Genomic DNA, 23,429 nt, shown 5'->3' on the forward strand with positions numbered 1-23,429 from the left:
ATACAGAGCCAGTCTCAGTATTTCAGACTGGCTTGACTCTTCCTAAAGAACAGTGGCCTTGAACTCTTGATCCCCTTTTGTCTCCACCTGCCAAGGGCAAGAACCGAACCCAGAGTTTCCAGCAGACTAGCCAAGCACTCAACCAACTGTGCTACACTCCCAGTTCCAAGAGTTTGTTGACTTCCGGTCTTAGGTCTCCCTCTGGACTTTTGTTTTGTTTTCCGAGACAGGATTTCTCTGTGTAACAGTCCTGCCTGCCCTAGAACTCATTTTGTAGCCAGGCTGGCCTCGAACTCACAGAGATCCACGGGCCTCTGCTTCCCAAGGGCTGGGATTAAAGGCGCGCGCCACCAGGCCCGGCATCTCTCAGTGTATCTTTCATCTTTACTAAAATGTCAACTGTGCTGGACAAGCATACGCCCATCACGCTTACAGCTGTGCCCCCAGGCCCGACACAATGTGTAACCGCTATTTACTATGCGAATGAATGGAAACTCAAAAGCATGTCTGCTAGGATTGGAAGGCTCGCTGGCAAAGTGAGAAAGGCTCCTCAGTTTGGACCATCCCCAAGGGGGACACGGAGCTGTGCCAAGAGTCCCGTTAGCGAGTTGAGAGTTGTCCTCTGGTCCTCTTTGCCGCCCAACTGCAGAGCCACTCTGTCTTTCTGTGTGCTTCTCCACAGCGTGGGAGACCAGAGTGCACAGGGCTTTCCCTGGTAGATGCGGGCCTCCAGGGAGCTCCTGCCAGCTGGGGAGTGTGGGGATTTAGGGATAATTCAGCCACTTAATTAATGAAAAGGAAGGAGAAGATAAAGGCGGGGAGGGACGCAATCCGGAAGAAAAAGTCACCCGGGTTGGGCAGCTGCCCCAGCCGCTCCCTTCCCTGCACTCCCCGCCAGTTCCCGCCGCCGCCACTGACTTTCTGACTTCTTAACTTGTCAGCAAATCCCAGAGTTAAAAATGCACACGCACCCCGGCCAGCCGCCAGCAGGCCCGTCTGGCCGCGGCTCCAGATGTGGGGCCACCGCGCGGGCCGCCCGCCCCGCCGCGCAGACTAAACAATCGGCCTTGGCCGTGAGCGCAGCGCAATTCCAGATGCCGCGTCGCCCGCGCCGCGCGCTAATTGGGCCGCGGGCGCAAGGCTCTGTCAGCGCCAGCAAGGCCCTACCCCGGGTCGCCTTGGATGCAGGCCCGCGGGGCTACCTAGGCGGGGTGGGGAGACTGAGTAAAATGGGGGGGGGGTAGAGTGTGTAGAGGGAGAGAGACTTAGGCAGGCAGACAGAAGACAATCACACACACACACACACACACACACACACACACACACACCCCTCAGAGAGTCAAGCTCAGGGACAGACACAGGAAGGGTCAGAGACATCCTAAAAAAAGATGTAGCTACAGAGACAGGGAGGACCAGAAACCTAGGTGGAGGCAGACGACAGGGAGACAGGAGTTGGGGAGACAGAAACCGGCAGAATGACCCATGATCCAGAGATGGGCAGCAACGTGGCGGTGGTGAGCAGTGGTCCTTGATAGGTATACCTTCTGTTTCATGGCCCCTTCTTCCCACATTTTCACTTTCTAATTTTTCCCGGGCCTGACAAAGTGTGGGACTGAGTCTGTCGACTAGTGTCGTAGATCTAGCCTGACTGGGTGAAGGAAGACCCCTGTCCCCAAACGAACCTGAGGAGTCGGTATTTCTCCCCAAACGCGAGCCTGAGACACCAATTCACCCTGAACATTGTGCTGATGAGACTCTACTCAGGCAGAGGGATGCCCACCTCGCCACCCCCCCCCCCACGCCGCCGCCCGGCAGTCACACCGGCAGCTCCTTTCTTATGTGTTGGGGAGGGGAGTATTCCACCAGTTCCGAGACTGGGGGATGACCTGCTAGTAGAGGCCCAGGGCAGGGAAGCCCACTGGGGACCACCCGTGGGAGCCGGAGCCAGGCGTTCCGCCCCTGCTGAAGGCCCTGGCAGCCCAGGGGGCAAGCGCCGAGCGCGGTGCGGCGGCCGGGGCGGCTCTTGGAGGCCCCTCTCTGACAATCTTTCCTTTGTTTGTTTTCTTAAATCTGGGAGGCCCGAATTCCTGCCGGATTCCGTAGGTTTCACTCAGGAAGGAGGCGCCCCCATCCCCCTCACTCCGGGCCCGGGCTGAGCCAGGGGAATGGCAGGTTCTTCCCGAAGGAAGGAGGCACGCAGCCCCGTGGCCCGGGCAGGACGAATCCCGGGCGTTCTGCCCGCGCGTGCCACCACGTAGCCCCAACCGAGGGCAGGGAACATTTAAAAGGTGTGTGTGGGGGGGGGGGGCAAGATCACTTACACACACACACACACACACACACACACACAGAACGTTACACCGTCCCAGACTCATCCCGCACCCTTCCACCTTCTCCCTCCCTCCCTCCCTCCCTCCCTCCCTCCCTCCCTCCCTCTCTCATTTTGGTCTCCAAACTTGAGCCTCATTAATTTCCAAAAAAAATTTCCCCCAATAAAAGGCAAACATGGAAAGAAAAACAAACTATTAGAAAACAGAGGAGGGCGGAAATGTTATTTAAAAGGTTACCAGACCACATCATTTTCCAGTGATATTATATACTCCCAGCAGTATCCAAAATATATATGGGATCTGGGCCAAGAATGAAAAAAAAAAAAAGCATAAAAACCCCTCACTTAGACACAACATCTGGCCCGGAGAGCGAACAAACCCTCCATTTATCACACTTAATCCTCCGTAGAAGCGATCGACGGTTGACTTCTGTTTTGCTAATTTAGCTGCTTTCAAGCTCCCGCCCAGTCCAGACTGGGAATTCGGTGTCACTCGTGGAGGGCCCAGCCCTGCCCTGCCCCCGACCGCGTCAGCTCCCTCCCGCAGCAGGGCCTTCGCAAAGGGGAGGGGAACGAGACCATTAAAGAAGCACAACGTTTTATGAATTCGCTTCACTCCCGCCCACTCAGGTCAGTGAAATCCTCGCCTCTGCCCTTGTTCTGTCCTATTCCTCAACACCCTGACACCCACTTCCTTGTGGGCCACACCCCTGCCCCTCCTGCGCAGGCTCGGTGGAGTCATGGCAAGGCCTCCCGTCTACAGCCTGCCTGGTCAGCTTAGCCCCTCATCCAAGCATTGCCAGCTGCCTACCTGGGAGTGCCTGCTTGCTTGGCAGCTGGACCCTTGGGCCATCTGGGAGAGGGCGGGGAGGGTCGTGTGCCTGGAGTGAGAGTCTCTCTTCTCTGGAAGTGAATGAGAGGCACGAGGTCTTGAGGTGGCTGCCCTGGTCCCGCAGCCGGCTATAGAGACAATGGGGACTTGCGAGAGAGAGTGCCAGCCGCGAGAATACAGCCAGAGAGAGAATACATCAGCGAATGTATCATCGGGAATTAGTGACTCCCTGGGACCCTGGCCCAGTGGGGCTCGTGCCAGATGCAGGGCTGGTCTCCAGTGTGACCTCCTCTCTCCCCCAAGGCCTCCTGGGTCTTTCCAGCTCTCCCAGCCCACCTCCCAGCCTCTAAGGAGACTCTCAACTTCGGAGTCTTTTGGTGTGAGCAGAGAGTAGCGAGAGTGGCTGGCACATGCTGAGAGAGGAATCAAAGGATGCCTGCCAACTGCAGCTGCCCACCCCAGCCTCTGGCCGAGCAACCAAGCATAACCTGCCCTCCTAAAGGGACCCTTCCATACACACTCAGAACAGAACTCCAGTTCCTTCTGGGCATGACGGTCTGTGCCTCTGAGATTTGTTTTTATTTTTAATTGTGTGTGTGTGGGGGGGGGTACTATGCACTGTGCACTGTGTATGTAAGCAGCTCTTGATGACACTCTAGAGGACCCTAGTTCAGTTCTCAGCACTCATCTTGGGCAGCTCCCTGGGACACAACCCCTTGTAACGCCAAGGGGTCTGACGCCCTCTTCTGGCCGCTGGGGCACCTGCACTCATACACACGTATCCATATGTATATTCACATCGTTAAAAAACAAATCTTTACAAAAGAGACAGATGGGGGACTAGGGAAAACAAATCCCATCAAACCTTACCTTGAAGTGAAGCCTGTAAATGTGGCTGGTAAACCCCCAATACCTGTCTTGAGAGGCATGATGGGTATCCTAACTGATTCCTGCATCTCTGGAAGACGAACAAGGCTGGACCCCTGAACCCCCCTTTTACAGCTCAACAGAAAGCTAAGAAATGCCTTCTGGCCCAGTGCCTTGGTTCTTTGACACTAGACTTCCTGTGTGTCCTCAGGCTAGGTGTGCTTCTCCTCTGGGCCTTGAACTCATGATGTGGAAAATGAGCAGGTTGGACCTCCAGCTCTGCAATCTGCCTCTCTTTGCCCCGCCCCTTCCCATCTCTGTCGGAACCCCTCATCTCTCCTTGGAGTTTCCTGCTCTTCCATAACTCCTCTGTCCCTGGCTTTTCTCTGCAAGGACCCTTGTCCTCTTCTGCAACAACTCTTTGTGAGGGAGAGCGTGTGGACAAACAGCACTCCACACTTCCACACAGCAGCTTGTCCACAAACGCAGCCTGGACCTGAGGTACTGGCCCTCTCCATCTGCCTTCTTAGAGGAGGGTCTGTCTCCAAGGGTCTTCCTGATGCCCTGACCTTTGACCTTTGATCTCTGACCTCTGAAGCAGCGAGAGAAAGGCATCCCAGCTGGACCAAGGGAGTGCCTTATTTGGGTTTTCAGTCCCTAGAGAGCAGTGGGCTCTGTCTTCTCACGCTCCCCATCCAGGCTCAGGCAAGGGGACAAGGAAAGAAAGCCTCCCCCCTGCCCCCAGCCAGCTGATGCTTGGCCACCACCTCCTTCACAATGCCACCTGCACTTCAGAAGCTTCCAGAACCTCTTCCTAGAGGCCCAGAGACCTGGAGGCTGTTACAATTACCGGTGCATGTCTACAGAATCTGTTGGGCATCTTGTTGGAGCAGAGAGTCTCTGGGGCTAAAACAAAGACTGGGGGTGCCCCTAGGAACTGCGCAGATAACAAGCCTGGGGCTCCTGGGCAGAGGGTTTGGCAATGCCTGCGCGTGGGCCGGGCTAGAGTGGCACCTGAGAAGCCGCCAGCTCCTGGGGGCAGGTAAACAGGATGCTGTGTGCTGGGCGTGGTGGAGGGGGAGGGGACGTGACTTGGGGCCACAATAGGCCATTGTACTCAGGAGTCACCTTCAGTCCTGGATGCTGGGCTCCCTCTACTCTGCCTCCCCTCCAGCAAGGCTGTACAAATATCGGGACAAATGGAAGGTGCAGTCATAAACAAAGGCTGTGGGGAGGGTGACAGTCGCCTGGACTTGGACCAGTATGCTCTGAAACAGACCACAGCAGAGTGAGGCGCTGTGCCGGGGACAAAAGAGGGGACATTTAGCTTCTGGTGTGTGTTTGGCAAGCTCTGACCAAACAGGTGACAAGGTCCTGGCCTCCCTCCCGCCACCAGCCAGCTGTATGTGGCTACCCCTCAGTGTCCACCTCTACCCCGTGGGCTGAATGCAGAGTGACCCTTCCCTTTCTCATGGTGTATACAGTGCAGAGACAGAGCAGAGCCAGCAGAATTAGCTTTTGTGTTGTTGAGTTATGAGACCTCTTTGCCTGACAGGTCTCTCACCCCGGGTCAGGGGTGAACAAAATTGACGTCTACTTGTGAGGGATGAGGGGGAGACCCAGGACAGGACACCTTTTATTCCTTCATTCAGTTCTTTTTGATTTTTCTTTTCGTTTTCTTTTTTCCTTTTTCTTTTTGAGCCAGGGTTTCTCTGTGTAGCCCTGACTGTCCCAGAATTCTCTCTGTAGGTCATACTGGCCTCAAACTCACAGAGATACTCCTGCCTCTGCCTCCTGAGTGGAGTGCTGGTTTTAAATCATTCGCCACCACTGCCCAGTTTATTTTGCCATTTTTATTTCTTAGGACTTTGAGACTCCAGTCTTTAAAAATGAGCAGGATGTGGGGACAGAGAGGTGGCTCTGCAGTTAAGAGCAGCGGCTGCTCCTGCAGACGACTCAGGTCCACTCCTGGGTATCTGATGGCAGGTTACAGCCACCTGTTGCTCAGCGCCAGGTGGGGACTCTGACATCCTCTTCGAACCTCTGGATGCTGCTGCACACAGTGAACATACGTACATGCAGGCACTCACACATATACTCTTCAAAATTAAATGAGCAAGGTGTGTTTCTGCCCATAGGGGTCTCCTACCTAGTGTGGAGGAGGTCCTGAACACACACACACACACACACACACACACACACACACACACACCCTAGCATCAGTTTATCAAGAGTTAATCTTCATTCAGTCAGTACTTACTATGAGCTGGGAATAACCCCAAACAGCTTATTCTTCCAATTTTTATTATTTATCTATATGTGTGAGTATGTGCGTGTGAGTGGGTGTAGGCATGCAGAGGCCAGGTATGTGGGATCCCTTGGAGCTGGAGTTACAGGGCATGACCTGCCTGGTGTGGGTGCTGGGAACCAAACTCAGGTCTTCTCCAAGTGCAGTGTCCACTCTTAGCCACTGAGCTGTCTCTCTGACCCCAGTTTCAAGCCCTTTATGTTCGTTCATTCTTGAAACCTTTTCCATTTCTTAAAGAAACTGAAGTTCAGAGGAGGTAAATATATTGCCTGAAGCCACACAGCTAGTGACAGCGGCAGGACAGGCATGCCTGCTGCAGCCTGGGCTCTCAGGGCACAGTGTACAGCATGCATGAGCCTGTGCTAAGTAGGGCAGAGGGCAGGGGAGGGAAGATTGGGTGAGTCTCTGAGCAAGTGGAGAAATACAGGGTGAGTTCTTCCCGAGCGTCCCCAGTGCAGGGCAGATTGAAGCCGGCTCAACTCATACATAGCTGGACAGTTTTGCAGTCTCTTAGAAAGCCGGGGGTGGGGGAAGCCAGGGCAAGACCTAGTCATATGAGCCTGCAATCACAGTTATACAGAAACGGGAGACTGTAGGAACCAAAGTTCAAGGCAAGCCTGAGCAGCTTAATGAGTCCGTGTCTCAAAGTAAAAAGTAAAAAGAGGGCTGAGAATACAGCTCAAACCCACGTGAGGTAACTTCTATCCTAGTGCTTGGGGCTGAGGCAGGAAGATTGCTAAGACTTGGAGGCAAGCCTGGGCTACGTAGCACATTCCAGGCTAGCCTGAGGCACAGTGTAAGCCTCTCTTCAAAACACATGTGTTCTCTCTCTCTCTCTCTCTCTCTCTCTCTCTCTCTCTCTCTCTCTCCAACGCAGGAAGCTGAGTCTGTTTTCTGTTACAGATGGTGCAGGGCCGGTTAGGGCAAGTCTTCGGTCTTCCTATCTTCCTGGGATCCCTTCCAGCCCAAAGCTTGTCACAGAGGTCCTCAAGAGGCCATGGCAGCAGGTGACATCTATCCCAAGATAGCTTCAGTCTCCTGTTGGTCTCCTGATCTTTGTCTTGTCTTCAGTGTAGCTAGGCCAGGTGATATGAAGTAGTACCGGGTGTGCTGGGGACCGTTGTCCATGGAGCGATCACGGAAATTCACCTCATGGAGAAGGAAGGCGAATATGAGTAGTAATGGCGCCAGAAGGGATGGGGTGTGTGCCCGCACACGCTCGCACATGCATGCACGCCATGCATGAGTACGGGAGCAGAAGACAACTCGTGCGAGTCATGTCTCTTCTTCCACTGAAGAACCCAGGTCTAGGCTTGGCAGCAAGCAACTTTACCAGTCGAGCCAGCTCACTGGCCTCTGTTTGCTTCTCTCCTCCTGAAGCTGAGTCTCCTCTAGCTGCAAAGAAGGAAGGTCAGAGCTTCTTGGATCCATCGGAGGACCAGGGAGAGATGGGAGCAAAGTCAGGTTCAGAGGAGAGAGAGCTTACCAGGCCCAAAGCTGCGGGCTACAGACTCTGACGGGATAACTCCTATTGTCCCAGCTTGGTCAGGTGTTCACTTCCTGGGCAAAGCAGATGGCTAGTGCTGATTGGCTGGGTCTGTTTCATGGGCCCACCCTAAGGTAGGAGGGTCCGCGGAATCATGATTGGCTGACCTACTGAAAGTATGGCTAGAATGGCAGGCAGTCATTCTGTGAAGAAAGAAGGTACAGGCATCAAAACTGGACAGGGTCTCAGGCGGCGTCAGCAAACACCATACACAGGAGCAGAGAGGCAAGGGAAGGGACGGTGCAATCCTAAACACACAGCAATTCATCGCGTGCGCGCCTGTGCAGAGGTCAGAAGAGTTTGGGACTGGAGTTATAGAGGTTTAGTTGTGAGTAGCTATGTGGGTGCTGGGAACAAAACCTTGTACTAGCAGCAAGCTTCTTTAACCACTGAGCCATTTCAGACTTCAAATTTGCTAAGTGGCTGAGGATGACCTTGAACTCCTGATCTTTGTTGACTAGGAATTGAGCTTTTAGAAGTACGCCTCCACTTGCTGAGTCCTGCTGAGTCTGCAGTGGCGCACACCGTTAATACCAGCACTTGGGAGGCAGAGGCAGGCAGATCTCCAGGTTCGAGGCCAACCTGGTCTACAGAGTGAATTGCAGGACAGCCAGGGCTACAGAGAGAAACCCTGTCTGTCTCGGCAAAAATGAACAAACAAAAAAGAAGTATATCATTATGCCTAGCCCCACCCTTTAAATTTGCGTGAGATTTGGGGAGGGATTTTTTTTTAGCATTTTATTTTATATTCATTTTGAGATTTAATTTTTACTTTTTAAAACTTCCTTTTTATGCCAAGTAGTGGTGGTGCACACCTTTAATCCCAGCATTTTGGAAGCAGAGGCAGGCAGATCTCTGAATTTGAGGCCAGCTTGGTCTACAGAGGGAGTTCCAGGACAGCCAGGGCTGTTACACAGAGAAAGTATGTCTCAAAAAAAAAAAAAACCCAAAATAATAAGTAAATAAATGAAATAAACTTCCTCTTTAAATCAAATGGAATTTTAAAATATGCAGAGTTCTGTTATTGTTGTTTTTTGTTTGCTTACTTGGCTTTTGTCTTTCTTTTCTTTTTTTTTTTTTTTTTGAGACAGGGTTTCTCTGTAGCTTTGTGTCCTGGAACTAGCTCGTGTAGTTCAGAACTCACAGAGATCTGCCTGCCTCTGCCTCCTTAGTGCTGGGATTAAAGGCGAAGACGTGCACCACCATGGCCTGGCCTGTTTTGTTTTCAAGACAGGGTTTCTTTATGTAGCCCTGGCTGCCCTGGAGCTCAAAGTCAGAGATCTGCCTGCCTCTGCTTCCCAAGTGCTGCAATTAAAGATGTTAGAAACCACTGCCTGGTATTATATTTTTTCTATTTCTTTTTTTTATTGTTTTTATTGAGCTATATGTTTTTGTTTATTCCCCTCCTTTCCTATCGCCTCCCCTTGTACTCTCTCCCATGGTCCCCATGCTCCCAATTTACTCAGGAGATCTTATCTTTTTCTTCCTTTTTTAGGATTTTTTTATATTTATTTATTATGTATAAGTATTCTGTCTGCATGTGTACCTGCAGGCCAGAAGAGGGCACCAGACCTCATTACAAATGGTTGTGAGCCACCATGTGGTTGCTGGGACTTGAACTCAGGACCTTTGGAAGAACAGGCAATGTTATTAACCACTGAGCCATCTGTCCAGCCCTGATCTTGTCTTTTTCTACTTCCCATGTGTATTAGATCCATGTATGTCTCTCTTAGGATCCTAATTGTTGTCAAGGTTCTCTAGGATAGTGAATTGTAGGCTGGCTTTCTTTGCTTTATGTCTAAAAGCCACTTATGAGTGAGTACATAGGATATTTGTCTTTCTGGGTCTGGGTTAACTCACTCAATATGATGTTTTCTAGATCCATCCATTTGCCTGCAAATTTCAAGATGTAATTTTTTTTTCTGCTGTGTAGTACTCCATTGTGTAAATGTACCACCTTTTCCTTATCCACTTTTTGGTCAAGGGGGCATTTAGGTTGTTTCCAGTTCTGGCTATGACAAATAATGCTGCTATGAACATAGCTGAGCACATGTCCTTGTGGTACAATTAAACATCCTTTGCGTATATACCCAAAAATTGTCTTGTTTGATCTTGAGGTAGGTTGTTTCCTAATTTTCTGAGAAATTGCCACACTGACATTCAATTTGCACTCCCACCAGCAATGCAGAAGTGTTCCCCTTACTCCACAACCTCTCCAGCATAAGTTGTCATCAGTGTTTTTTATCTTGGCCATTCTTACAGGTGTAAGATGGAATCTCAGAGTTGTTTTGATTTGCATTTTTCCGATGGCTAAGGATGTTGAGCATTTCCTTAAGTGTCTTTCAGCCATTTCTGTTGAGGAATAAAATATTGACAGTTGTATTTGAAAGTTCAAGGTTCATAGGCTTCTAAGATAAGATATAAGTAAGGTACAGGAACTGGAGCGATGACTCAGTGGTTAAAAGTATTTGTTGCTCTTGCAGAGGACCTGGCTTGGAGTCCCAGCATCCACATGGTGACTCACAACCAGTTCTAGTGCCAGGGGATCCAGCAGCCTATTCTTTGCTGAGTGACCCTGCATGCACTTGGTGCACACAGACTTACACGAGCACATGCATGGTGCACACAGACTCACACAAGCACATGCATGGTGCATACAGACTCACACGAGCACGTGCATAGTGCACATAGACTCATACAAACACATGCATAGTGCACATAGATCACATGAGCACATACATGGTGTACATAGACTCATACAAACACATGCATAGTGCACATAGACTCACACGAGCACATGCATGGTGAACATAGACTCACATGAGCACATACATGGTGCACATAGACTCACACTAGCACATACATGGTGCACATAGGCTCAAATGAACACATGCATGGTGCACATAGACTCACACGAGCACATGCATGCTGCACATAGACTTGTGAGCACATGCATGCTGCACATAGACTCATGAGTACATGAATGCTGCACATAGACTCACACCAGCACATACATGGTGCACATAGATCACACGAGCACATGCATGTAGCACTAATTAATTTAGGAAGAATATAAGCTACAGAGGCCAGGAAGAGCTCAGTGATAAAGTACTTACCTGGTCCATGTGAAGTTGGGGTCTGACCCTCAGTGCTGCACAAACATTTATATATACATATGCATACAAACAATGTGTAAAATATCAAGGATTTATCTGGGTATGCTGGCCTGGGACTGTAATGTCAGTTTGAACAGGTGTCAGGAAGGGAAATCATAACTTTGAAGCCAGACTAGGCTACCTAGTAAGACCGTATCTCAAAACTAAAACAAAGTCAGGTGTGGTGGTACATGTCTTTAATCTCAGTCCTCAGGAGGCAGATCTCTGTTTCAGGTTCCAGCACAGCCAGGGCTACAGAGTGAGATCCTATGCAAATGAGGGGTAGCAGGGTATCTCAGTGGGTAGAGACCCACATAAAGATGGATGACTCCCTTAAATTGTCTCCTCAATTACACATGTAGCAAGGCACACGAGTGCGTGCTCTCTCTGCCTCTCACATACATATGAACAAAAACTTTTGAACTAGATCAATATAATGATTTAATTTAAAAATGACATCAGGGATAGGATAAGTAAATATTCATCCACTCACTCACACAATCCTTAGTTGTAGAGACTACATCTTCCTCCCATTTTAGAGATGAGAAACTGAAGCTCGCAGGATTAGAAAACTTACTTGTATAAATCAGCTGTGTTTGATAGCTTTCAATCAGGGGAACAAACCTTCCACTTGCCATTTTTCTCCTGGGGAGAGAAGAGGCCTGGGGTATAGAGAAGTCCCCAGAAATAAAGCCAAAATGGGGGTTCACTAGAGAGAGAACTAGTTGATTATCAAAGCAGGAGAGTGTGGCTGAGGGTGGGGGAAAGGAGGCTTTGGGTACTGAGGGTCAGGGGGAAGTCAAGGGGGCCGTGGGGTCTGGGAGCCCAGTTTGGTGGTCAAGTACTGTGGGAGGTGTCTGGGAAGGGCGGTGGGAGTCAGAGCTTTCAAGTTGTTTTTCAGCTGGGTTGGGGGTGTTTAATATTAATAGTAATGACTGTGGCGGGAAGATAATAGGCCGTAGTCAGATTAGAAGGGGTAAGCGCTTATCATGGCTGCCGAAGACAAGCCTTTCACCTGCTCCTTTAATATCCCCCTTCTTCCCTCCCCCACCATCCCCTCCCACTAGCCTAGAACAAAAGCGGTATTATAGGCCAGGGTGTTTTCAGACTGCAGCCCCTGAACCCTCCCCCTCCTCCTCTGCCCTACTCCCCCTCCCCCCGCAGTGTGAATGAAGCTTTTTCCTCCCGCAGGAGATTAGCTCCATTTGACAAGGCAGTGAACTTTGGGAGGGGTAAGTGGGTGTCTCCAGAGAGCAGCCATGATGAACTGAGTGAATGCTGCCAGGAAGAGACCTCGAGAGAACCCTGAAGACAGACAGACACACGAAGTTATGGGTAGACAGGCAGAAAGAGCTTCAGGGTGGACCCTGAGACTGAGACACAGACACACATGCACACATACATGTGTACCCCCCATTCATACACACCATGCATACACACGCACAGAACACACACAAATATGTACCCATATAATTCATGCTCACACACATTCACACATGTATACAAACACACATTATGCACACACGTAACACACACCTACATGCACACACACGCAACACACACCTACACGCATGCCACATGCAACACACACGCTTATATGCACACATACAGCTACACACATATGCAACACACACACACACACTCACCATGTAAGAGAAGCAACATACAGGGAGACACAGACAACCACAAAGTAGAAAGGAAGAAAAATGCATATTCACTCCTGCCACTAAACAGATGGACCAGAGAGAGACAAAAGCGGACACCATCAGAAGTGAGGGGGACAGAGATTTACGGACGAGATAACCAGGAGATCTACTCACAGGCAAGAGCAAAGGAACTAAGGGAACAGAAGGCAGCTGGAGAGACACCACAAGGAACCAGAGACAAAAGAAGGATTGAAGGGATGTTGCAGAAAAGCTCCCCGGCCTGCCCTTGACCTCCCAGGCTCTGCCTCTTCTGGCTCTGGCCTCCACCCTCATAGAATCAGGCTCTGGAAGGGTGACAGCGCAGCTTTGAGGACTGAGTAGTGTGTGTGGGGGGTCAGGTCAGGCCAGATTGGGACTCTGTCCTAGAGTAAGTCAGAAGAGAAATGCCTCGGGGAGTTGCGTGCTACATGGCGAAGTGGCCTCATCTGGGGAGAATGTCCAATGGGCATAAGCAGGTGTGTTGTGGCAGGCAGGGGCCTGAGCACTACGAGAGGTCCTTTAGAGATGTACACATAAGGACTCAGCAGGGTGGGGAGGTGCTCAGCTGGTAGAAAGGTTGTCTCAGCACTGCATAAAACTGGGCTTGGTTTCTAGCCCCAGCCCTTGTGAGGTGGAGACAGAATTTGGGTGGGAATGTCCCCATAGGCTCATGCATCTGACCCCTTAGTTCCCAGTCAACGACACCAATTGTCGAGGTTCAGGAGGTGTGACCTTGCAGGAGGAAGTGTGTCACTTGGAGCAGACTCAGCCTGTGCCTTTGTTAGGTAGTTCTCTCTACTTTGTGCTTGCTGTTTAGATATGAGCTCTCAGCATCCTGCTCCAGCCACTGTGCCTGCTGCTTGCTGCCCGGCTTCCTCACCATGCTGGACTCTTACTCTGGAATCATGAGTCAAACAAACTCTCCCTTCTTTATGTTATCTTAGTTTTCTGCAGCAGAGAAGTAATTAGTACACAGAAGTTCAAGGTCATCCTTGGCTACGTGTGTCCTTGGCAGTGCTTGAGGCCAGGTTGGGGTCAAAAGCAACAAGCAGTGGGCGCTGGAGAGGTGACTCAGCTGTTAAAAGCACTGACTGTTCCAGAGGACCAGGGTTCAATTCTTAGCATCCACATGGTGGCTCGCAACTCTCTGTAATGCCAATTCTAGGGGACCCGACACCTTCACACAGACACACAGGCAGGCAAAACACCAATGCACATAAAATAAAAATAGATAATTAAAAATGCAGCAAGTAACAATTGTGGAAGACTCCTCGCAGTCTGTGGCTGGATGTGGAGAAGTGAGGTCTCCACGCTTGTCCCTATGCCCAAACACGTCAGTGATGCCACATAAGGAGAGAGCAGGGCTGTTAGGTGTGAATCCCAACTTCACTCGCACAGGACTTCAGGTAAGGGGCCTAATACATCTCACTGTGTTTTTCCATCTGGAAAGTGGGACTAGCCACAGCGTCTCCCTTGGTAGTTTCAAACCTCATATTAGGGCAAGGAGCTTGGGACCACCGTGCATTGGAGACCTGTTTTAGTTTGAGGCCCTGTTCTGAAGTGTTTTCACATCTAATTGATTTCAGAGAACCCTTCCATTCCTAGACTGTTCAATATCCACCAGGGCTGAAAGAGATGGTTGGGGTTCACTCACCAGCTCCTCTTGCACTGTCTGTAAGCCATACAGTCCCAGCTTTTTCACAGTTGAGAAGGGGTGCCCAGACTTTTGGGGTGGAGCTCATTTTCAGGCCTCTTCAGAGGGTGTGTGTGTGTGTGTGTGTGTGTGTGTGTGTGTGTGTGCGTGTGTGAGTGTGTGCTGCTGGTGGAGAAGCAGGGGTGGGCTGGTACATGACCCAAAGCTGACTCTCGGAGGAAATCCTCCTTCGCCAGTCTCCATGCCCTCTATATCCCCTCCACCTGGAACTTCAAGCTACCAATGTGGTGCTCACTAGTCTGGGAGTTAGAAAATGAGGCCTCCTATGTGCCTGGCAAGCCCACATCACACGAATGGGCTCCCTTAGTGAGGTCTGTCTATGAATCCCCTTTTCACCTTGGAGCTTCCAGCCTCATCCAGGAGGAATTGGGGCACCTTAGTGCCAAGGCTGGTGCAGAGGAGCAGGTTCTCACCAGCGGCATAGGCACCAGTGCAAGCTAAGAAGTGAAGAGGGGAAGTGGGCGTGGTGACTCACATCTTCCAGTTCTAGCTTGTAGGAGGTAGAGGCAGGGGGATTAGGAGTTCAAGGCCAGCCTGGACTGGGGGGGGGGGGATGGATCTCAAACCAAACTAGGAATCTCAAGTAACAACAACAAAAAGCTAAAAGATAAGAGAGAGATCCCGGGAAGCAGAGGTAGGGAACCCCACAGGTTTGAGGCCAGCCTGGTCTTCATAGGGAGTTCCAGGCCGTCATGAACAGCATGAAGCTATCTTAAAGGGGAAAGGGGGCAATGAGGTGGCTCAGAGGGAAAAGGTGTTGTGGCTCAAGTCTGATGACCTGAATTCCATCCTTGGAACCTACATAAAGTGGAGTGACAGACTCGATGGCCTCCATGTCCACATGTGCACCCCAGCAAGCATGGCCACCCACCCCCTGTCAATAATAATAAATGTTTTTTTGAGGCAGGGTAACTATGTAACTTCCAGAGTGAAGTAAGAAGACTGTAGAAGGCGCATGCCTGGGATGGGGGTGGGAGGGATAGTCTAGAAGTGGAAGGTGGCTGGGTACCTGGTCCAGTGAGCACCACGAAGCACTCTGGCCCCCAGGGCAATCCGTAAGGCTGGCCCTGTGTATATGTAAAGTGGTGAGCCATGGGAATTGGCTATGATTGTGATTTTGACTGTAATGACAAGAGAAGTGGAGGCAGGAGGATCCAAAAGCCATCCTCAGCTGCTAGTGAATTTGAGGCTAGCCCAGGATCCATGAGATCTTGCCCCACCTCCTTCACCTTCCATCCCCAAGAAAATACCATCACAACAAGCTATTAATTTAAATGTGACTTATCTTGATGGCTGAGGTTATGGTCCTCCACTCCTGTTAAGCATCTTCCTGGGGCCAAGGCCCTGCCTGTTGTTGACGTCCATGACTCCCAGCTATTCTCTTTATACAGACTTGAGCCAACAGGGACATGAGCTGAGGAGAGAGCACTCAGTGGGAGCACCTTGGACAGGAAATGTGTGGATATGCCCGCCGCTGGTTGACCAGAAGTACCAGGAGAGTGTGCACCCGGAAGCCCCAGCCCACCCGCCCATGATGGATGACCTCTGTCTTTGGATTTATTAAACTCACACCCTGGTTCAGCCCTGGATTTGCAAATAGCTTAATAAGCATTTGGAAGGGATGGGGAGGCAGAGGCCTGGATTTCAAGGGGGTTACCAAGATCCAGACAGGAAGCTGCCTTTGCCCTGAGTGAGCTCCAGAAGGGAGTCAGGTGTCCCAGTGGGCGAGTGGTGGGGGAGGGAGGATTTGGTTTCACAGAGACCCTTGCGGCTTAGAGATGAGGACCACAGGCCTTTGCTGCAAGCCCTCTCGAGCACCGCTGGTCACCCACCAGAGAATGTCCTGGTCCCGGCTGGGGCAAAGCAGGTCACAGTCAGGCCGAGGGAGAGTGTATGCTGGGACCAGAGACTGTCCTGCTAAGTGCGGGCTCTGCACGGAAGAGGGCAATGGACTCCACAGGTCTGCCCTCCCGACTGCCTCCCTCCATGTCTCACTCACCTGTGTGCACATCCGTGGGGAGGCCAGAGTCCCGTGCCCTGGTCATAGGTAGGTGTCTATCTGTCTCTGTCAATTTCCACCTTACTATTTGAGGCAGGGTCTGTCACTGAATCCAGAGCTTCAATTAGGCTAGACTGGGCGGCCTGTCCCCTTCTTTCCAGGATCCGCCTGTCTCCAATTCCTCCAAAGTGCCCAGCTGTTTACGTGGGCGCTGGGCATCCAAACTCTTGTTCTCATGTTTTTGCGCACTCAGTTTACTGGCTAAGAAAGAAAGAAAAGTAGGAGTTCTGGATCAGGTCCCTTCTAAGATTTAGCTGCGTCTTCCATAGCCCAGGCTGGCCTTGAACTTGATTTGTAGCTTTAAACTAGTCAATCCTCCTGCCTCAGCTTCCCAATACTGGTATTACCGATGCATGATGCCAAATCTAATGCCTTCTAACAATTTAATGTCTTCGGTGACTGAGAGATGGCTCAGTCTGTGAGGTTCTTGCCACATAATCACCAGGACTAGAGTGTGATCTATCTACAGAACCAGAATAAAGAGTTAAGAATGGGGCTGGAGAGATGGCTCAGTGGTTAAGAGCATTGCCTGCTCTTCCAAAGGTCCTGAGTTCAATTCCCAAAAGAATATTGTATACATAATAAATAAATAAATAAATAAATAAATAAATATTTTTTTTTTTAAAAAGAGCTAAGTGTGGTGGTGCACACTTGTAAGCTCGGGGCCAGGGAGGCTCAGCAGGATTGCTGGGCCCCACTGGCCAGTTAGTGTAGATAAACCAAAAGGGCACCAGCTAGATCCTAGGGAGAGATCCTGTCTAAAAATAACAAATAAATAAACAAACAAAAAATAAGGCGGAGGGAGTCCAGTGAGATGGCTCATGGGATAAAGGTGCTGACTACAAGCCTGGTGACCTGAGTCCAACTCTCGGAACTCAAGTAAAGATGGAAGGAGAGAACTGACTCCACAAAGATGTTTTCTTGACCTCTGTGTGAGTGTCCTGCCCGCATCACATACACAGACACAATTATATATATATATATATACCCAAGCAAGTGGAAGAACATCTCAGAGATCTCTGGCTTGCATATGAGCGCCCCTCCCCACACAGCTAACACGCGAGACTTTAGCCCTCTGCTAGCGTAGTGTGGTCCATGGATTCACAGTGCGTGTGCTCAGCTCCTGAGACCACCACTCTCTGGATGGGCAGGTCTTGGTCTCGTTCGCTCCATCAGTTGGATGGCGACAGTTGTTTTCTCTACACAATATGGTTGCCAGGCTGGCTTCCTGAGAGAAGGAACTCATCCTGAGCAAGTGGCTTCCAACCAAACATCAGTGTCATCTGGCTCATGATCACCTGTGGCAGAAAGACGCGGAGGATTCTAGAATGTTATAATTGGCTTTTTGTATTTTATCAAGTGCATGTATTTATGAATAATACCAGTGGCAAACCCTTTTCCCCCAGGAACTAAAATGGCTGACAGGAAGCTAGAGGCAGGCCACATTCTTAGCATACTGGATCAACCCAGACGCAGGGGCTCCCACCCGCGTGCCCGCTGTCCCCTGAGTCGGGTCTGCTGATCCTGGCCCAGTCCAGAGTTTCCCTTGCCCAGCTGCAGGAGCCAGGCGCGGGAGCCCCAGCTCTGAGCTGGGCTGGGCGAGGGGCCAGCTCCACATCTGGCACCCATTACCAACGGTGGCTGCCGAATGGACTCCTCTGCCTGCCACTCACCTATCTGCTGGGGTGACAGAGGAGATGTGGAAAAGGTTTTCACAGCTGGAATAAATTGAGGGGAAGTGGAGGGGGAGGGTCACAAAGAGACAAAAAACAACATTGAACTCAAGACAGAAAGAAAAGACAGTGTTTGCGGAGGTAATGAAGAAAATATGTGTGTGTGTGTGTGTGTGTGTTCGTGCACCTGGGTGTGCATGTGTCTGGGGAAGGTGTGAGTGTGCGCCTGTGTTTACAAATCAGTGTGTCTGGAAAAGTGTGACTGCAAGTAGACTTGTTTATGTATTTGTGTGTGGTACTTATGAGCGTGGGCACCTGTGTGTTTGTGTGTGTGCAGTAAGTGTATGCATGCATATATCTGGGATAAGTGTGTGTGTGGTAAGTGTATGTAAGTGTCTGGGATAAGTGTGTATGTAGTAAGTGTATGTATGCGTCTGGGATAAGTGTGTTTGTGTGTGTGTGTGTGTGTGTGTGTGTGTGTGTGTGTGTAGGCAAATCAGTCATGGGCCTTTATTTTCTGTTGCTTGTATTTTATTTGTCATTCTTCCTACACAGACTGAACCCAGGCAGGAGTCTGTTTCTGGTCTAGGATAGCCACTCTTGAGAAAGGAGAAAAGGGTTGAGGGAAGGGAACAGGGAAAGAAGGGAGATACCAGACATGATGGAGGAGGCTAGGCATGATGGGAAATGCTAGGCATGAGGGTGCTCACCTTCCATCCTAGCATCTGGAGGCAGAGGCAGGCAGATCTCTGAGTCTGAGGCTAGCCTGGTCTACAATAGCGAGTTCCAGGCCAGCCAGGGCTAAGCAGTGAAACTCTGTCTCAAAAGAAGTGTATGGGGTGGGGGAGAGTGAGAAAGAAAAAGAAAGGCAACAGTAGAAAAATCTGGACTTCAAAACAGTAAAGATTGTGTCCCAAAGCTCCAGCAGCCTTGCCTTCAACTGGTGCCTGCTCCCTCCCTCCGGTCTCCCTTAGAGCCACACCTCAGAAGCCAGGCAGCAGAAATTCCCTTCCTCCCCCATCTGCTCCTCATTGACACCACAGAACTTTCGATTGCCGGCTCATTAGTCACCCAGATTTTCCCCTTGGAGCCCCTCCCCCTGCTCCTCTGCTTCCCCTGAGCCAGGGTACAAGGGTCTCCGCCTCCCACCAGGCCCTTGTCTGCAACAAACTGCTCAGTCGTAACCTCCTCAGACCCAGAGGAGCTGGGAGTGGAGACGCCCTCCGAGGCCTCTGAAGTGTGTTTGAGGGGCCCCTGACTGTGAGCAGCCCACTTTAGGCAGTGGCTGCCCCCTCATAATATTAGCCCTGTTGAGTTCATAAAAGCCCCCTTTAGTGTTACAGCGTTTGAGAGACTATTAAGTTTTAAGGCTCTGGACCTCCGGGGAGGAGGCTCCATGTCATTGGTGTGGCAGTCAGGGGGAATGACTGACTGACATGGCCTCAGGAGGACTGCCCCGGCTACAGGGGCAGTGGAGAGTGTAGGGACCAGCCTTAGGATCAGGAGCTCTCAAACATCACAAGTTCACAGGGCAGGAAAGCACAGGGCTAGGGGACTCTCTTGAATGTGTGTGGCTGGGGTAGGAAGGGCAAGGTTGAGCCAGGAGTTTCTTCTCAGGGGCTATTCTCTGTTTTTTTGAGACAGGAATTTTTTCTGTCCTAGAGCTGAAGATTCCACCAGCCTGGGTGGAACTGAAGCCCTGGGATCTGCCTGCATCTGTCAGCAGCCAGATGTGGGCCATTAATGTGGCACAGAATATAAAAGGAACGCACACTTGATGGCTGTGTCCCATCCCTGGGACCCACAGTGGAAGGAGAGATGGACGCTGGAAAGTTGTCCTCTGACCTCTACAGATATGCTGTGCCAATGTGGGGCTGCGTATGCACACACACACACACACACACACACACACACACACACACACACACACACACACAATCTTCCCTCCCTTCCTCCCTCCCTCCCTCTTTTCTTCCTTCCTTCCTGTTTTGTTTTGAGATAGGGTTTCTTTGTGTAGCCCTGTCTATCTGTCCTGGAACTCATTTTGTAGACCAGGCTGGCCTCAAACTCACAGAGATCCACTAGCCTCTGTCTCCAGAGTGCTGAGATTAAAGGTGTGTGCTACTACTGTACGACTTTTTTTTTTTTTAAACTTTAGTGCATTGGTGTTTGGCCTGCATGTGTGACTGTATGAAGGTGTCAGATCCCCTAGAATTGGAGTTACAGAAAACTGTGAGCTGCCACGTGGGTATTAGGAGTTGAACTGGGGTCTTTTGTAAGAGCAGCCAGTGCTCTTAATCTTTGAGCCATTTCTCTAGCTCCTCCCTCCCTCCCTCTCCTTTTTTTAAGGGCTTGGTGGTGTGCACCTCTGATCCCAGCACTGGGGAGGTGGAGACAAGAGGACCCATGCTGTTTGCTATTCATCCAGCCTGGATAAACTGCTCTAAGTGGAGTGAGAAACCCTGTTTCCAAAGGTAAGGTGGAGAGTGGCAGAGGAGTACATCAGCTTCTGGCCTCGGCATGTGTACGCATGTGCATATGTTCACATATACATACACATCCATCTTTACCTACAGAGAGAGAGAGACAGACAGACAGACAGACAGACAGGCAGACAGGCAGACAGATGGAGAGCTGGTTTCCTAGTTATTCTTAACATGAAGTACATGTTCTCATGGCCAGTGGACCCCATCCTTCCCCTCTGGACACATGGTGGCATGTTCATTGACTGTGTGGAAACAGCACTTAGCACACAGCTAGCCTGTGGGGAGGACTCCATGCCTCTCAGTTACTGCTGTGATTAGCATCTTGTCACCGTGTTCCTGAGTGGAAGACCTGCTTCAGCCAGCTCAGGAATATCTCCCAGAGAACGACCACCCAAAGGAGTCAGTACCACCCTGAGATGACCTGGAGGAAGCTGGCGAATGCTACCTCACAACACTGTTCCTGAGTCTTTTTTTCTAGGGCCCGTGACTTGGAGGTGACAGTAATAGCGATACCTTGCATTTATAGAGCGCTGTCTTTGGGATTCCAATTTAATTTGACAAATATTTGCTGTGTGCCGAGCATGTGAGGAGCCTTCAGATTGATTACTTTCTGCTAATAGGTAGACTGTCTCCCCTGGCCCCAGCCCCACACCCACCCACCTACTTGCACACTAGCATGAGCACAGACACACACATACACGTGCATGCTGTTGGTGGCCCTTCCTGCAACCTCTGCCTTCAGAGATGCTATTGACTCAAGTAAATTCACCTTGGACTCAGATCTCTGAGCTCCTGGAGCTGCTGACCTCCAGAGCCACCCTGCAAAGCCCTCTCAGGAAGCATGGTCCCATGGGTCACAGAAAGGCAGGATCCTGGGTGGTATCACAAGGGCTTGGGAGCCACCAACCCCATTCAAATTCTTGCTCTGTTTTGACGTTTAGAGTCCCTGGACAAGTGACGGCCTTTCAGTACCTCCGCTTTGGTGTCTGTACAGAAGTGCTGATGATGTCACGTCATAGGGTCACAGTGATGAGCCAGGAGGACAGCATGGTAGCTGTCAGCAGGCGCTGGCTTGACAGTTCTCACGGGTGGCAATGGAGCACCTCTGTGAGGAAACCAGTGGGAATATGTGTCCCTTGGTGTCCCGCTGTCAGTCCTTGGGGCTAGCTGGCCATCCTTGAAGTTTGAAGGCTACCATCTTCCTGTGACTGTGTTCAGCAGATGAGGTCTCCACCCACAAAAACACTTTCTTATCACTTCTTGTGTGCTGATCGAGGATTCTGCATAGCGGGGGAGATGCCTGGGGAGATCTGAGGTGGGGAGCCCAGGAGAAGGCTCTGCCCTGGAGGAGAAGGTCTGACGCCAGGAGAAAGGGACCAGACCACTGCAGCTCTCGTTCTCTCCCTCATCACCGACCTTCTCTGGGTCTCTTGTTTCTACTGCTCAAGTTTACTTTAACTTTGTTTGTATGCGTGTTTCACCTGCATGCATGTTCATGAATCACATTCATGGGGGACCAGGAGAGAGAGCTGGATCCTTTGATACAGGAGTTACAGACAGTTGTGAGGTGTCATGTGCATGCTGGGAGTCGAACCCAGGTCCTCTGGAAGAGCAGCCAATGCTCCCCCCCCCCCCACGACAGGATTTCTGGCTGTCCTAGAACTGGAACTTGTGTTGTAGACCAGGCTGGCCTTGAACTCACAGAACTCTGCCTGTCTCTGTCCCTGAGTGTTGTGGGGCCTGTGCCACTACAGCCGGCTCAGTCAGTGCTCTTAACCACTGAGTCATCTCTGCAGACCCACTGCTCAAATTTATTCAGAGTTCCTACCCTCCACCTGTCCTCCCTCCCTCCTCATTCACTCATGAAGGAGAGAGGGGCTCATGTAGCTCAGGGTGACCTCAGACTCCTAGGAAACCAGAAAGGGTTACCTTGAACTTCTGAGCCTCCACACCTTATATGTCTCCAAACCCAGCTCATGAGGTGCTGGGGAAACAAATTCAGGGTTTCATTAAAGCTATGGAAGCATTCTACCCACTAAGATAGAGATCTAGACCTCTCCTGGTCCCATATCCATTTAACAATTGTGTGTGTGTGTGTGTGTGTGTGTGTGTGTGTTAGTGGTTAAAAGCATTTGCTGCTCTTGCAGGGAATTGGGGTTTAGTTTCCAGTACCCACGTGGCAGTTCAGTCATCTATAACTTCAGATCTAAGGGGTCTGATATCTTCTGGCCTCCACAGGTACCACACATACACAGTTTATATATATAATAAACTCTTTCCCTCCAACTTGCTTGCTTGCTTATTTATTTATTTTTGTTTGTTTGTTTGTTTGTTGTTTTTCCAGACAGGGTTTCTCTCTGTGACCCTGGCTGTCCTGAACCTCACCATGTAAACCAGGCCGGCTTTAAACTCAGAGATCCACCTGCCTCTGCCTCCCGAGTGCTGGATTAAAAGTCTGTGCCACCACCGCCCTGCCCCAAATGACTTTTGGTCATAACATTTCGTCACAGCAATGACACCCCTAACTAGAACAAACAGGCTCTTCAGTGCTGCCCCATCGGGGTCTGTGAACATCTTGATGCCAGCATAGGGCATGTGTCTAACTGTGGAATTTGGAATGTTTATCTGGGAGAAACTCAAGTTCAAGGTCAACCTAGGCCATTTATTTATATATATGCAAGAACTAATGCACATAAAATAAAAATAAATAAATCTAAATAATAACAACAACTTTGGAGGCTTTTGCTTTGTGGTTTTTGTGGGTATATATATATA

The 23,429-nt window shown here is 50.4% G+C and overlaps 2 long non-coding RNA genes across 2 annotated transcripts; one reads left to right on the top strand and one right to left on the bottom strand.

Moving 5' to 3' along the window:
- Positions 1–2,079: 2,079 nt before the first annotated feature.
- On the top strand, positions 2,080–22,940 carry LOC126488888 (uncharacterized). The gene is made up of 4 exons (XR_007588803.1): positions 2,080–2,288; positions 2,777–2,959; positions 20,518–20,642; positions 21,596–22,940. It is a non-coding gene; the product is annotated as an uncharacterized lncRNA (long non-coding RNA).
- LOC126488889 (uncharacterized) lies at positions 5,995–11,768 on the bottom strand. Its single transcript, XR_007588804.1, has 3 exons — positions 11,615–11,768; positions 7,823–8,025; positions 5,995–7,731 (listed from the first exon to the last, which is right to left on the bottom strand). It is a non-coding gene; the product is annotated as an uncharacterized lncRNA (long non-coding RNA).
- Positions 22,941–23,429: the final 489 nt, after the last annotated feature.

This window comes from Alexandromys fortis, unplaced genomic scaffold (assembly GCF_014885135.2).
Source record: "Alexandromys fortis isolate MF-2015 unplaced genomic scaffold, M_Fortis_MF-2015_v1.1 scaffold_212, whole genome shotgun sequence".
Lineage (NCBI taxonomy): Eukaryota > Metazoa > Chordata > Mammalia > Rodentia > Cricetidae > Alexandromys > Alexandromys fortis.